The sequence below is a fragment of the Hippopotamus amphibius genome, chromosome 10 (assembly GCF_030028045.1).
Source record: "Hippopotamus amphibius kiboko isolate mHipAmp2 chromosome 10, mHipAmp2.hap2, whole genome shotgun sequence".
Taxonomy (NCBI): domain Eukaryota; kingdom Metazoa; phylum Chordata; class Mammalia; order Artiodactyla; family Hippopotamidae; genus Hippopotamus; species Hippopotamus amphibius.
Window position 1 is genome coordinate 109,594,317 of NC_080195.1, and position 10,556 is coordinate 109,604,872.

Sequence of the window (10,556 nt, forward strand, 5' to 3'; positions counted from 1 at the left end):
TTTTTTTACTACAGTGTCTGATCTGTTCATAATCCCACCAAATGTATTTTTCATCTCAAACGTAATTTTCAAGTCTAGAAGTTCACCTTAGGTCTTTTCAGTATTTCTATGTCTCTCCTTATCATGCTTAGCACTTCCTCTACCTTCTTGAATACGGTTATAATAAGTGTTTGAATGTCCTTGTCTAATTCTATCATCTGTGCTCTTTTTTGTTCTGTTTCTTTTTCTTTTTTTTTGGCTGCGTTGGGTCTTTGTTGCTGTGCACGGGCTTTCTCTAGTTGTGGTGAGCCGGGGCTACTCTTTGTTGTGGTGTACGGGCTTCCCATTGCAGTGGCTTCTCTTGTTGCAGAGCATGGGCTCTAGACTTGTGGGCTTCAGTAGCTGCAGCACACGGGCTTAGATGGTTGCAGCACACAGGCCCTAGAGTGCTTGGACTTCAGTAGTTGCAGCGCACGAGCCTAGTTGCTCCGCGGCATGTGGGATCTTCCCAGAGATTGAACCTGTGTCCCCTGCGTTGGCAGGTGGATTCTTAACCACTATGCCACCAGGAAAGTCCCTTTGGTCATTTTCTATAGATTGACTTTTCTCATCATTGTGGGTCATATTTCACTGCTTCTTTGCCTGCCTGGTAATTTTTTATTGAATGCTTGACAGTATAGCTTTTATCTCATTGTATGGCAGGTATTTTTCTATACTTATAAATATTCTTGAGCTCTGTTCTGCAGTGTAGTTAAGTTACTTGGAAGTAGTTTGATACTTTTATCATTTGCTTTAAACTTTGTTAGTTGAGACTAGAGTAGATTTTAATCTGGGGCTAATTTTTTCTTCACTACTGGAGCAATACCTTCTGAGTATTCTATCTGATGCCTTGTAAAAGACAAACCTTTGTATTCTACCTGTTTGGAACCATTCCTGGTCCTGAGTGAAGCTCAGGGATTATTCCCCCCAGTCCTCTTGAGTGATTCTTTCTCCAGTCTGTTTCCTTATTCGCATGTGTTGATCAGCACTCAGCTGAAGACTCAAGGGGGACCCTCTGCAAATCTCTGGGACTCTCTGTATGGTGCCCTTCTCTCTGGGTACTCTGCATTCTCCACTCTGGCTGCCTTGGCCTCTCCTGACTCTCAGCTCCATTTCCTCAATTCAGGGAGACCACGGGCCTCCACTGGGGTTTCCCCTCCCTGCGCTGTGGTCTGGAAACTCTGTCCATACAGGAAGCTGGGGACATGATATGGCTCACCTGAGCTTCCCCCTTTCTGGGGGATTAGTCCTGTGCTGCCTGATACCCACTGTCTACATATCATTGTTTCATTTTTTTTCTCTTGTGTTTTAGTGTTTCGAGCAGGAGAGCACCTCTTGTCCTTGTTTTTCCTGGAAGCAGCAGTCTTCAAAGGCATTTTTAAAAATTGTGGTAAAATATACATAACATAAACTTTACCATTTTAACTCTTTTTAAGTGTACAGTTCAGTGGCATCAAGTACAGTTGACCCTTGAACAACTGATACCATCATCCCCCTTAGTTGAAAATCCACGTGTAATTTTACAGTTGGGCTCCATATCTGGGGGTCCACATCCATGGATTCTACCACCGTGGATTGCGTAGTGCTGCAGTTTTTGTTTTGTTTTGTTTTGTTTTTATTGGCTGCACTGGGTCTTCATTACTGCACACAGGCTTTCTGTAGTTGTGGTGAGTGGGGGTTACTCTCTGTTGTGGTGCGCAGGCTTCTCACTGTGGTGGCTGGCTTCTCTTGTTGTGGAGCATGGGCTTCAGCAGTTGTGGCACATGAGCTCACTAGTTGTGGCTCTCAGGCTGTAGAGTGAGGCTCAGTAGTTGTGGCACACAGGCTTAATTGCTCCACGGCATGTGGGATCTTCCTGGCCCAGGGTTCGAACCTGTGTCCCCTGCATCGGCAGGCAGATTCTTAACCACTGTGCTACCAGGGAAGCCCAGTGCTATAGTATTTATTGAAAAAAATCCATGTCTAACTGGACCCATGCAGTTCAAACCCATTTTGTTCAAGGGTCAACTGTACATTCATATTTCTGTACAACCATCACCACCATCCATTTCCAGAACTTTTCATCTTCTCAGACTGAAGCTCTGTCCCCATTAAACACTAACTCCCTTGGATTATATACTGAATATTGTGGATGCCCCGTTGTTGAGAGTCTGTAGTTCGTTGTCTTCCTTTAAATAATGTGAAGTTTTATGCTGAAAGGCAGTTAATTTGCTGATAGAGCTTAACCTTCCCAGTCTTATTAGTAGCCTTTATGAGGGGGGTTCAGATGGCCCTGCCCTGGGGCTGGGGGAGTCTTGGGTCTCAACTAAATGACCAGGATGTTGAGCAGGGTCTCTCCACTCTAGCTGGTCAGAACTCAGCACTGTGTGATTTCCAAAATCTCCACCTATCTCGCAGCCCCTCAGTAGCTGTTCGGGCCCTGTGGAGTCTTGTCCTGCACACACAGCACAGCTTAGCATTTGGCTGAGGCTCAAGGGAACTTCTGTGCCAATTTCTGGAGCCCCCTCTCTGCTCAGGCTTTCTCCTCTCTCGTACCCTGCCCTGCGGATTCCAGCCACCTCAGCGGCCTGAACTCCAGTCTCTCTTACTTGTCCCCAGTAAGAGTCCAGCTGCTGTCGGGCCCCTTCTCTGTGCCCCGGGATGGAAAGTGTCCCCAAGCAGAAAGCCGTGGTGAGTCTGTACTCACCTCAGGTTTCACTTTCCTCCCGAGTCATCATAGCCCTATGATGGTTTTTATCCAAAGTCCAAAAGCAACTGCTTCCTATTTGTCCAGTTTTATATTCTTTTATGGTGAGGGAATAGGTCCTCTACCTGTTCTTTGGTTCTGACCAGACCTGAAAGTCCTGGAGGGCATTTAAAAAACAGGATGTCTAACACACCATTTGAAGTTGTTTGCATTTCTGTAACACACCCCTCTGTCTCAACCCTCTCACCTCTTCATGACATCTATCGCAGTTACAAATCTGTGTAGGTCAAGGTTTTGTGGAAGGAACAGATTGAGGAAGAGTTTCATGGCTCAGTGAGGTGTCAGAGCAGCAGAAACCTGGAGCAAGAGCTGATCTGAGGCCAGAAACCCTGAGGACCTTGCGAGTATATTTAGGGGAAATTTGGATTTTTTGACAGGGTAGGGCAAAAGAAAAGGAATGGATTCAACTTAACCTTGCCTGATTCAGAGATCCAAGAAGTCCTGCTGACACCTTTGTTACTTTTATATTCCCCGTAGCACCTAACAGGGGCTTCCGCTTAGAAAACGGTCAGCAGTTATCCTAGAAACGCAATAAATAAATGAATGAGATGTGTTGATGGTCTCATGTCAAAGGCAAAAGAGAATCGTTTCCTACGTATGTCTGTAATTTTTTTTCTTGAGTGGTCAAAGGATTTTAGGTTTAAGTTCTGCTCTCAAACTGTCTTACATCCTAATGCACGTCCCCCCGTGCCACACTTTAAAAGAAGTTGGCGTTTTCTGTCTCAAGAAGCTTCTGCATGTCAGGGCGGCCCGACCGCCCCAGAGGCAGGTCATCAGGCGTCTGGAGCGGTGCCCCCGGCAGGGCCTGTGCTCCCTTGACAGGGCAGCTGGTGGGAAAGGGCCTCGGGCGGGGGGCAGGGAGGAGAGGAAAGGAAAATGACTGTGCAGAATGGAATCTACAGCTTGTCTCCAACTGCCGGCTGCTCTGACCAAGGCCCTGAGGCTCTGCCAGCCTGGGGACCAAGCCTGTGAACGCGGAGCCCACAGAGCCCTAATATGGCCTTCCTGGCTCAGGGGGGCAGCGGGGGGCCCGGGGCCCTGGCCCTGGGGCTCCGTGGCGGCCCTGGTTTCCTGTCTTCTCGCTGACTCTCACTGCCTTCTCAGCAACTTCTGCCTCCCTTCCTGGCCGTCAGGACGGGAGCTGTGCTGTGGGCGGCGGTGGGGCCTGCAGAGCTGCCCTGAGTTGGTCTGGGGAGGCACAGCCCCTTTCTGCTGGGACAGGACTGGGGGGAGAGGTGGGAGAAGCCTGCAGACCACAGTCCCCACTGATAGAAAATATAAAGGCGACCATACAAGGGATGAGGTGAGCCTGGAGCTCAGAGGCAGGAGATGCGAATACTGGAAACTCCTTCCATGCCTCTTGAAATTGTTTGCATTTCTGTTGTCACCACACCAATCCTAAAAATAGTCTCTAATTCTGAGGAAGCAACTAGAGGAATTGACTGGTTTATTTTTAAGTCTTACGTGTCTGTTAGGTGGGCTGTAGGACGCTCTGAGGTTCTGGCTGTCAAGCCCTCTGACCTGGGGGTGTGCTTGTGGAGAGGAGGAAGCAAGAGGTGTCCAGGCCGACACAGAACAGCTCTCGCCCGTGCCCCCCAGAGGCAGTGCCCCTCTAAAATGAATAAATCCCACTAACATCAAAACACTGCGGCTAAATACAGGCTGCTTCCTCCTCCTCTTTTACGGCCATGTTTCCTCACAGCCTGACGATCACCAGGGTTTAGTGGAACGAGTCAGAATCTTGGAGTGGAGCAGATGGGAATGCAATGCCTGGCTAAGGGCTTCTATTTAGTGAGCCTCACTCTGGGCTGTGAGTACATTACACAGCTGATCCCAGGACCATGCAAGGTGGGGAAGTGTCTGAAATGGAACCCTTTCCTGTGACAGACTTGTTCACAGAGTATCCTTCAGGGTGTCCAGTTGCTCTCATCGCTCAGTTGGAGTTTGCAGGGCCCAAGAGAGCCTGCGGACCCACCTCATCCACAGGTTGAGACCTTAGTCCTCGCCCAGCGGTTCTCAACTGGAAGCATTGAAGCATCCTATGCCCAGGGTTCCCAGACCAACTAAATCTGACTCTTTAGAGATGAGATCCACGTTATCAACTGATTTGTGTCCTCCAAGTTCTGAAGCCATAACCCGCCACGTGACTGTATTTGGAAATAGAGCCTTTCAGGAGGTAATTAAGGTTAAAAGACACTATAAGAGCAGAACCCTAATCCAATAGGATGGGGTCCTTATAAGAAAAGGAAGAGACACCAGGAATGCACATGCACAAAGAAAAGATCCTGTGAGGGCACAGTGAGAGGGCGGCTGTTTGCAAGCTAAGGGGAGAGGCCTTGGGAGAAACCCAACCTACAGACACCCTGATCCAGGACCTGGGACTTCCAGTGCCCAGAGCTGTGGGAGAATGAAGGTCCTGTTTAAATCAGCCAGTATGTGGTATTTTGCTATGGCAGCCCTTGCTAATGAACACAATCCAGCATCAGCTTTTTTCCTTTTTCAAAATAACTTTGGCTATGCTAGGCTTTTTGCATTGCCAGATACAATTTAGAAGCAGATCGTCATTTTCTGCATAAAGCCTGCTGGGGGTTTTGGGATTGCATTGAATCTATTGATCAATTTGGAGAGAATAAATACCTGAACAATATTGATTTCTCCAATTCCTAAACATGATATAGTTCTCCATTAATTTAGATCATTTTTAATTTTTCTCATCAATGTTTTATAGTTTTCAGTCTGGTGTTTTGTATCATTAAATGTATCCCTAAGTATTCCATGTATTTTGATACTACTGGAAATACTTTTTTTTTAATAAATTTATTTTATTTAGTTATTTGGCTGTGTTGGGTCTTCATTGCTGCACATGGGCTTTCTCTAGTTGCTGAGAGCAGGGGCTACTTTTCCTTGTGGTGCTCAGGCTCCTCACTGCGGTGGCTTCCCTTATTCCGGAACACAGGCTCTAGGTGTGTGGGCTTCAGTAGTTGTGGCACACGGGCTCAATAACTATGGCTCAAGGGCTCTAGAGCACAGGCTCAATAGTTGTGTCACACGGGCTTAGTTGCTTCAAGGCATGTGGGATCTTCCTGGAGCAGGGATTAAACCCGTGTCCCCTGCATTGGCAGACGGATTCTTAACCACTGCACCACCTAGGAAGTCCCTGGAAATGCTATTTTTAAACTTCATTTTCTTTTTTTTTAAATTGGAGTATAATTGCTTTACAATATTGTGTTTATACTGTACAGCAAAGTGAGTCAGCTATACATATACACATATCCCCTCTTTTTTGGATTTCCTTCCCATTTAGGTCACCACAGAGCACTGAGTAGAGTTCCCTGTGCTATACAGTAGGGTCTCATTAGTTATCTATTTTATACATAGAATCACTAGTGTATATATGTCAAACTTCACTTTCTGAAAAACAAGTTTTTTTGCTGGCACACAAATAGAAGTTTTGTATATTGACTTTGTATCCTGCAACCTTGATAAATGTTATTAATTCTAGTAGTATTTTTTATTCCTTAGAATCTTCTATGTAGACAGAGACAATTTTACTTTTTCCTTTCCAATCTTATGCTTTTTTAATTTTTTTCTTGACTTAATGCACTGGCTAGGACCTCTGGTGCAAGATAGTCTCACCTCTTCCCAGTTATAGGGGAAGAGAATTTAGTTGTTCACCATTAGTATGATGTTAGCTGTAGGTTTTCCATTAGATGCCCTTTATCCAATTAAGGAAGTTTTCTTCATATTCCTAGTTTGTTGAGAGGGTGTTTTTTTGTTTTGTTTTTTAATCATTAATAAATGTTGAATTTTGTCATTTTGTTTTAGTGATCATATGATTTTTATCTTTTATTCTGTTAATGTGGTAAATCACATTGATTTTCATGTGTTGAACCTCCACTAAACCCTATTTGTTCAAGATGTATAGCTGGATTATATTTGATAAAATTCTATTGAAGACTTCTGCATCTGTGCTCATGAGGGATCTCAGTCCGTAAATTTCTTTGTTGGAATGTCTTTGTCAGGATGTGGTATTAGGGTTTTGTTGACCTCGTAAAATGAATTGCAAAGTGTTCTCTTTTCTGAAAGAGTTTGCATAATATTGGTATTATTTCTTCTTTAAATGTTTGATAATTTGGATTTTTCTCTGTGGAAAAGTTTTATATAATGATTATATTTAAGATATATAGAGCCATTCCCATTTTGCATTTCTTTTTTGAGTCAGTTATGGTGATTTGTGTCTTTCAAGGAATTTTTAGTTAACCTGAACTGTCAAATTTGTTGGGATAAAGTTGTTTAAATATTTCCTTGTTATCCTTTTAATATGTAAAGGACCAGTAGATATTTCTTCATTCCTACTATTGGTTACTTGTATTTTGTTTTTTTTTCTTCATTAGTTTTGCCAGTTTATCAGTTTTACTCATCTTTTTCAGGAACCGACTTTTGGCTTTGTTAAATTTTTCTGTTGTTTAGTGCTCTTCTTTTTCTAGCTCCTTAGATAATTGGTTTTGAACTTAAACTGTCTTTTCTGTTAAATGCATTTAAATGAGAAATTGCCCTCTAAAGCATGCTCTAGCTGCATCTTACAAATTTTGATGTTTCCCTTTCTATTCAGTTCAAAATACGTTCTAAATTCCCTTATGATATCTTCTTTGATCCATGGATTATTTAGAAGTGTATTTAATCTCCAAAATTTAGAGGTTTTTCTAAGTATTTTATTGTGATTAATTCAATTATATTGCACTACTGTGATCTAATATAATTCAGTTGTGATCTGAAAACATTCTTCGTACGGTTTGAATCCTTTTCAATGTGTTGTGATTTGTTTTATGGCCAGCTTTTGAACCATGTTGGTAAATTTACTAAGTGACTTGAGTCTGTGCTACCAGAGGGAGATTTGAAACATCATCAAAGGTGAATCCAGGGGCAAAACTGGGGTGTGAAAGGTGTCCAAGGAGTTCAGGGCTGTGAAGCATGGAGTGTGCACCTGAGAGGTGGGAGGAGGCTGGGCGGTGGCCAGGCCCTGGGAGCTTTATCCTGTAGGGCAGGGTGGTGCCCCATCCCCTGCCCCAGGGTGGGTGTTTTGGAGATATGTGAGGATGTTTATGGTTGTTACAATGATTGGAAGTCACATGGGGAGGACCAGGGAGGTGGGATATTGTGCAATGAGCTGGGTAATCCCATAGAGTGAGGACTGGCCTGTTGCCCAGTAAGACTTTCCAAAGTCCCACCAAGCGCAGCCTACACATCAGTGCTGCTGTCCAATAATACAAGTCATGTATCACATTTTAAATTTTCTAGTAGCTATATTAAAAAAGTAAAAAGAAACAAGATTAATTTTGGCAATATATTTTATTTAACCCAGTATCTCCAAAATAATATTTCAACCAATATAAACATTATAAATGTTACTATTGAGATATATTACATCCTTTTAAAAAAATTCTCAATCTAGTCTACAATATTCAGAGTAGCCACACTTCAAATGCTCAACAGGCTAGTGGCTTATGAATTGGACTTCATTCTGCATATATAAATGTCAAGTATCTTTTGAATTTTAATGTACTTGAATTTTCCAGAACGTGTTACCATGCAAATAGAGGTTTGAGGGTTTTCGTTTTCTTGGGTGTTTTTGGCTGCACCTCACAGCTTGCATGATCTCAGTTCCTCAACGAGAGATTGAACTGGGGCCACGCAGTGAAAGCCCGAAATCCTAACCACTAGGCCACCAGGGAACTCCTGAGGTTTGAGGTTTGACTTTACTTTTTTCCTCTGAACGTTACCAAGAGTTGTTCATCATTTGGGAAAGTGATACCATCCATTAGCACAACACACCTGAATCTGCTACATCTGTAGCTGTCACATTCATGGTGAATTCCATCTGTGCTCACAGGCACTGAGCACTTCAGTCTTCTGTCTTGATGTCTTCTAGTTTGTGCCTAAGCATCTGCTTATTGAAATATATATATATTTTTTAACACACTACTTTTATTTCTTCTTTGTATCATGGTTCAGCATTACACTGATTTTTAAAAATTATGTGTGTAGGTGGCTTATACCATGTGTACATTTCTTATCAGGTTACTATAGGAGGTATTTAAATATATTCAACTAATATCAAACTATTGCAAATCCTGTAAATACTGGTTATAAGTAAAAATATAAAAGTACTAGTTATTAAAAGGAATATCGGGCCCCTGTGCTGGAGGCAGGGGAGAGGCCCTGGAGGCCATGCAGCAGATGAGGGGCCATGATTTAGGTTTTAAGTCCCTCCCTGTCCGGAAGCAGAATAGAAATCAGAACTGGTCTCGTTTGTTGGGGTGGAGAAAAGAGACAGAGAATTTGCTTTATTCACTTTTTTTTTTTGGCTGCCCTGCGTGGCATACAGGATCTTAGTTCCCAGACCAAGGATTGAACCCGCACCCCCAACCCCTGCAGTGGAAGCACAGAGTCGTTTAACCACTGGACCACCAGGGAAATCCCCTCCACCCTCTTTTTTTTTTTTTTTTTTTTATGTGAAAGCCACACCAGAACTTCCCTATCTTAGAAACCTCTGCGATGCCTTCAGATTGTTTTCCAAGGTAAAAGCCTTCCCAGAAAATATCTCCTACCATGTAAAATGACTTTTTAAACACCATTTTTTTCTCACCAAACCAAATACTTTAAAACATCAGAGCCAACCTTTCATCCTCCCACCTTGGAATCCGTTTCCTGGTCTTAATCTGATTACCTCCACCAGCATCCTAGGGGTTTCCTCCTGTGAGAATGTCCTCTTAAAGCCGGGTGGAGCAGTGAGCTACCGGTTCCTCTGAAGATGCAGAGCATCACACAGTGGAGTCACCTAGTCTCCTGTGGGGCAGCAACGTTCTGCGGAGGAAGAGGTATTTTATGCTTTAACATCTTCCTCAATGGCAATAACAATAGGAAAAGAACACAACTCCTTAGTATAGATGTAGTAACTAATGGGACAAAGTGAACATTTATTTTTAGGATATTACAAATAGAAATTCAGAATTTCTGAGACCCTATAACTATTTTCTAGTCTGTTTTACCCTAAAGTGAGAGGCCAGTGAGAACAGGGACCACCTGCTTGCCCACAGGGCTCGTCCCCCTCACAACGCCTGCCCCACGGTGAGTGGGCAGTAGAAACTTGTTGATTAAGTTGTTCTGTTTGTCCTGGCCTCGTTTACCCAGCACTTTCTATGGGCCGGGCCCTGTGCCAGCTGTTCGAATCCTTCAAGGTGGGCGTTAGTCTGTATTTCATAGATGAGGGAAGATTTGATTTATTGCTCTACGTGCTCCAGAAGCAGGCCTGGGGATTGCATGCAGTCACTAACTAAATCTGGTGGAGCTAATTTAGGTTTTAAACTCATCTGTTTTTCAAAACAATGGCCAATTCACCACAGGTTGGTGATCTCATCAGTTCTTCTCCAGGCCCTTATTCAACAAACATTTGTTGAGCACCTGCCCCATGCAGGGCCAGGGAAGCCTCTCCTGTTGTGTGATGTGAGCTGCGCCCAGGAGGTGGGGTAGGAAAACCTTGTTCCCCCAAATGACTGCTCCATATCTGAGGGTGAAGTTTTAGAGCTGCCAGGAAGCACCATCTTCAGTGAGTGAAGCTCCAGCGCTGGCCGTGGACCTCTGGCTTCACGTGAGAATCACCAGCTGCCGGCCTGGGCTCTCTCCTCAGTGCTTAGAGTAATCGGTCCACTGTGGTCTATAGGCTTTTAAAAGCCCTGCCCTAGATACTTCCAACATGCAGCCAAAGTTGAGGACCAGGGTACCTGCAGATGTT